This window comes from Homalodisca vitripennis, chromosome 8, assembly GCF_021130785.1.
Source record: "Homalodisca vitripennis isolate AUS2020 chromosome 8, UT_GWSS_2.1, whole genome shotgun sequence".
In the NCBI taxonomy this organism is placed as follows: domain Eukaryota; kingdom Metazoa; phylum Arthropoda; class Insecta; order Hemiptera; family Cicadellidae; genus Homalodisca; species Homalodisca vitripennis.
In genome coordinates this window covers 50,042,113-50,048,566 of record NC_060214.1, presented here as the reverse complement: position 1 = coordinate 50,048,566, position 6,454 = coordinate 50,042,113, and the positions used below count along the sequence as shown (strand labels likewise).

The 6,454-nt window shown below is 31.4% G+C and overlaps 1 non-coding gene across 1 annotated transcript; it reads left to right on the top strand.

The window, feature by feature from the left end:
• The first annotated feature begins 5,700 nt into the window (after positions 1–5,700).
• Trnal-caa lies at positions 5,701–5,816 on the top strand. Its single transcript has 2 exons — positions 5,701–5,738; positions 5,771–5,816. It is a non-coding gene; the product is annotated as a tRNA-Leu (tRNA).
• The last annotated feature ends 638 nt before the right edge of the window (positions 5,817–6,454 follow it).

The following is a 6,454-nucleotide window of genomic DNA, read 5'->3' as shown; positions in this document are numbered from 1 at the left end:
TCCCCTCTGAGGTAGCGCCTTTCACCTACCACCGACATGTAGTAGACCATACACGTTTCGAGGCACTGGTTGTTCTGACGCTTCGTCAATAATATCCTCTGATAGCTTCAACTTACATGTTTAATACTTACAAACATGTTAATGAAGAATAAAATCAAGTAATCCTAATAGTAATGTAAAATTAGGTTTTATAAAAACTTTCAAGTGACAGTTGAAAGGCAATATATTTTTAGAATATTTGTTAAGAGACAAATAGATGAATAAAAATAAATTCTGGAAGCCTCACGAGTTATAGGTTTAGCTACTGCTTTGCCAATGCACTTTAGTATTAAAATGACGATTTCTGCAGAAATATCTAGACTTAATAGAAACCCATAGCTATACTTAACAAATTTTGAATAATAAACAGTAACAATTGCATTTTCTTTGTGAAAAACGTATTGGCAAATTAGTGATTATATTTACAGGCTATATAAACTATTTATATTCTTCTATTGATTCTATACCATTCACCTAGCATTATCATTTTATGATATGAAACAATGGCTTTAATGAATGGTACCTTTGTAAGTATACGAAATCCCACTAATAAATTTTAAAAGTTAATACTTCTTTATCATATCATTTATTGACTTTGGTCGTGTATGAACATTATATAATGGGTCATTATATAGCCAAAATGTATCGTACAGCAATAAATATCAAAACCAATTTTATAAACTAAATATCAGTATTCATAAACTATATTTTCCTCCTAAACTAATAAGCTACTTAATGAAAGAGAAAGCAATGTTGCCTTAGGTGTAGTTGCTGGAGCACTGTTTTCATTTAATTTTCTCTTGTCTTTGTGAATGCAAATCATAATATTGAAGTTCTTGTTTGTTACAGTTTAAAAATCCACGTTTACTCTTAGAATTTCTATGATTTTGAACAATTATTGTTCTAAGCCAAATTATGATTTATTTGAAAGGTCGAGTAATATAGAAACAAGTAAAATATTAAAATGCTACAAGACATTACAATTGTGCACCTGATAAGATAATTGGAAAAGCGCTTCACCTATATTACGCTGTATTAAGTAGTCTAAGTCTATATGATATCGAATCGATTCAAAGAATTAATTTAAAACTTGTTCGTCACCGATTATTTTGGATATCTTCAGACGAACACGGATCCAAATTCCAGGAATCAAATCTTTGACAGCGTCAGATTTACTAAGAGTCGCCTTACAGACGATACACTAAGAGGGAAGCGAATTGGAGTTAAAGTCAACTTTAACATTGGATCAACAGTTCCCTTCATAGTTATGTTATGTTACCAAGATATTATTTGTTTATCACGTGATGGATTCCTATTAAATAAAAAGCATTACAAATGCCTTGATTTTATGCATTGTTAGACTTTGTAACATTTACGTTTAATTGACGAAAAAAAGAACTAGAGGTGTACAGTGTTTTAATAAACCTTCTCAGTTATAAAATTTCCAAGCACAAGCATTTCCTGGACATTACACTCAACTTTACTAGTAATTCTCTAAACTAGTTACATTACATCTACAGCATAACATTTAACCTAAGTGGAAGCTGGATTTAAATGAAATATACTTGAATTCAAACAAAATCAATAAGCTGAATATACAAAAAAGTTTATAACATAAAAATAAACTTTTTGAAACAAATTTTATTATTTTATAGTTGAACTTAACAGTGTGCATAAACTAAATCTTCACCTTCCTCAAGTATTTTTACACATAAAATTGAAGTAAACAAATTAAAAAGTTCACTCCCTTACAAAATTTAACTTAATATTTTTAGTAAATACTTTTATAGCTTTTTGTGTCTTGTTAACACACAAATATAGGGCTCACTTCTGACAGCAATTTCGATGATTGCCAAAATGCTTGGAATGATTGAAACCAAGAGATTTTAGAAACATTTATTTTACTTTAGTTTTTTACTGTGGATTTGAAATAGAAATCAACAACAAATAACAGATTATAGAGAAACTGAAATCCTGCACAAATGAAAATATTTTAGATACAAGTAAAAAATTAAAAATGTTTAAAGGTTTAAAATTACAGTGCAATTTCGACCAAATATGAAAAAAGCCCATACATTTTTTTATAAACATGTTCTGGAGTGATAAGAGCCCGTAAACATATTTTAATGTATACAATGTAGCCGGTTAATATTAAGAGGGGACAATATGAGGCGTTGTCAATGAGCTAATAAATATTACCCACGGTTTCGTACGCATTTTCCTGCAGGACAAGAACCATGTAATAGCCATACCGTTTATAAACTCAAACCAAGATTTGAAGTAGAAGAGCGAACAGTTTTTATGAGTGCAAATAAATATTGATGGATATCATTGTATAATATATTGGTATTCACTTCAATAGTATCATATTGAATTGCATACATAACGAGTTTAGCACGTTGGACCCTTAAACGGGAGTGTATAGCTCTTGTTTCATGAATATCTATTATGTAACGTAATGGGGACTTTTTGCAATTTTAAAACCAAATTAGTATTATTTGATGCAATGATACTACTCCAGTGTAACAAATATCAACGAAAAATTATAAGAAGTAATAGATTCCAAACTTAAATTTCTAAATTAAAATAAATTATAATTTTAAATAGTTTTACCGTTAAAATTAACGAGGTTTTGGACCATTTTATTATGACCGATTAGACCATATGATATAATGTTTTCTGATGAGCATCACATAATCAGAGGTATAATAATTAAGTGAATGCAATTAAATCCTTGTTGGAAAACACGAATTTTTGGATCTCGTGTACATTGAATTGGATAAAAAGGCGGAGGTTAGAGGGGAATTTGCAATATAAGTGAAGTCACGTCTCTGGTCCAGGGAAGTTAAAATCCAAACCTAGCGCAATGCGGTGAAATATGATGCAGAATTAGGGAACAGCCATGACCATACTCAATTTGAGAGAAGGTTTCAGGATATCGGTACCCAAATCTACTATGCTCTTGTTGGAGTTGCATTAACACATGAGAAACGCTACTTTTGTGCAAAGCAGCTAATAAGTTTAGCGAGCTTGATTCCGTCTTCATCCTTTATGGATTAATTGCTAAGTTATGTGAAAATACGCGTTTGACTTTCAGTAACCTTCCAAATGATGCGCAAAAGATTTACAAATAACTGTAAGAACCTATAGTGACGAAGCATTTTTATGTCTTACAGTATTTTAGCTTACTTAATATGATGGAACTAAATGGAGTAATAAAAATAAATGTATGGGTATTTCTTAGTACGAGCTGTATTTGTGCTACTACCTGTTAATTTTTAATGTAGTAGATTAAATAAATAATTGAACTTAAATACAAAGATAAGATACAATATTACCATCTTATTATACATTAAAAAAATATGATTCAACCAAAATTATACATTTGATACATCATCTGAAACAATGTCGAGTGATGCGTAAGTTGGAAACAATAAATTTGGGGCAATGAACGTTTCATTCCCGTCGAAATGAACTTTATTAAACTGCTGTTTACTTTTGAAATTTTCAACCAACATTATTTTAAATAATAAAGGCAGAGTTCTCGAGCTATAAAACTTTATTTCATACCTTAATCACATTTTTTGCTGCTTTTTAAATTATGGATTACAATAGGTATCTACCACTTTATTTTTATATAAATTATAAACGTTAATTTTAAGTATAAATATATATCTGAAATGTATGAAATATTTAATAAAATACTGATTATATATACTCATCCATTGGCTGATAAAAATATAAAGCCCTTCATGGGACACAACATAGTCACGTAAATTTGGATATTATTTTGATATGATAAAGTGTTTTACGATATTTAAGAAACCTCTCTTGGGTAATGCATGTGAAGAGAAAGATTACAGACCCAATGATGCATAATGAATTAAATTATTTTAATTTTAAGATTTCGTAGGTTTATTTAAAAAATGACAATAAGTTAGAACAGGAGATATTAGGTTTGTAAAATGTCAAAGTATTAAACCTATATACTATCCCAATAGTAGAAAAAATCTCTTTACGCAACTATTCAAAAATGGGTTCTATCAATGATGTGATGGAAACGACGAGGGAGTTAAGACATATATGTAATTTTTTAAATCAGTAAAAAAACTTCTTTTTTAATAAGTAAAAAGGTAATCGTTACATCATTAAACAATGCCTTGAACGGTACACATTCTGTGTGTTGGTCTTGAACGTGTTTTAATTATCATATTTAAAAGCAAAAATGGGTTTTAAGATTTCACGTAAAATCTTTTCAATATAGGTACTAATAGGAGATCTGTAACTGATTGAATGTTTTTTTTAGATGAAATCAGTTTTGTGAGAGCAACGAATGAACGACGCACCCAATATACAACTAGACTACATTAATTTTTTGAAATTGTCATCACACACAACTTTGTCTGTTTAACCTTGCTGTATTTTTTATAGTTTCCAAGTTTCAACCAGTATACAAAGAATTAGGAACATACTGTACGTGTATATTATGCCGATTACTTAACTTTTCGTATATTTATTTACAGTTCTACAAATAATGTTATGTTTTTATCCTTACCAAGAAGATACATCCATACGAGGTAAGTAGTTAAAGCGTTGAGACTGATTGTTTTCTTACCAAACTAGCTACACTGTAACTCAGTGTTATGCGAGTTGTAAACAAACCTCTAGCAAAATAAGTTTTTATTGTGCGTTCCGAAAATGAGAAAGACAACAGAATGTAAGTTTGTTAAGAGTTTTGTGGCAATTTGAAAGAGATAATCACTTTCTAAAACCGTCAGTATCAGCGATAAATATTGAGTTTTTGAGTAGGACCTAGAAAAAAAATCAGAGGAAAGAATGACACACTTATAATTCACCTCGTTCCAAAAAAGCATGAGCGAACAAACCCAAAGTCAATACAATGATGATTTCTTTCTTTGATCCGTTTACAATGTCCATAAAGAGTTTTAGACTGAAGGACACTGTAAATCAATAAGTGTGTCGTGAAATCCTTAAAAGTCTGCGGAAAATAGCCTTGCGCGTGAGAGTAGCCAGACAACTGGATGATGCTTCACGACAATGCGCCTTGCCACTCTGAAATTTTAATTACTGAGTTTTTCACCAGAAAATACATTCCTGTCGTTCCTAAACCACTCTATTCTCCTGACTGGAGTTCTTGTGACTTTTCCCTGTTCCCTACGTTACAAGCCACTTCAAAAGACACCATTTTTAGATAATAGAAAACATAAAACAAAATTTTACCGACCAGCTAAAGGACAATCCAGTTTTGGACTTTCAGACCTCCTATGAGTAGTGTGAAAACCGAATATAGCAGTATGTAGTTTCCCAAGGGAACTATTTTGAAGGAGATAAAGTTCATGTATGAATATATTGTAAATAAAACTCATTGTAAATAATTTAACCAGTCTCATTGATTTATTTACAGAACTCGTACATATACTTAAAAAGACTACTTCAGTCAAACAGCATCTAATTAATTCGCTCGTATTATGCTCCCGGTATAAGTGAAAGAGTGGGAAATAATTGAATCTAAGTTATTCCAACTTTTTAAAGTAATACTTTAGTATTAAACTTTGTAAATGTTTTAAAAATTTCGATTTTGAAACGAATTTAGAGATAGCGCTTAGGCCACTATAAATTTATGCGCTGCTCTCTCACCATGTCAGGATGGCCGAGCGGTCTAAGGCGCCAGACTCAAGTGCAAACTTACTAGGTTCAGCCTGGTCGAGCGTTCTGGTCCTCGTCTGAGGGCGTGGGTTCGAATCCCACTTCTTACATATACTTTTTGCCTGACACAAGAGTTTAACTGAACTTTAGTCGGATAAGGAATGGCTCGTTAAGATATTTTTTGTCCACCTCCCTGTTTTTTTTTCGTAAAGCACAATACAAATGACATGGAGCCAAACTGTTTCAAGTACCTTATGTGTAAACATTCACAGGTTTGCTCAAGGCGGATTTTATAACGGCGTTTTAATTTTACTTCCCATTAATGGTTCAATTCATTAGTGGTGCAATTTTTAGTAATGATCCCGCCGTTCTAAAGATTAGCATTACCTTTGGCGTTTCATTCGTATTTAGGACTATCATATTTGTAAATTACAAAAAATGTATTAAAACACTTGCCAGTTAAATAGAGAGTAACGTTATATACAGGGTATTCACAAAAGGGTGTCACAAAATTCTGTGGGTGATGGCAATCATCAATTCAAACAATTAATGTCATTAACATAGGTCAATAAATGTCTCGTATAGCCGCTGGTTCCATTTAGTATTTTTCTAAAAAGTACAATCTCTATGAATTGGGATACGCTTCTTTCAGATGGAGTTTCGGCATGTAACGTGTTAGGCGAGAACTACGTTTACCGTGTGACTTAAATTTGGCTCAAACTAGGAGAAGACATCCGGAGAGATATAT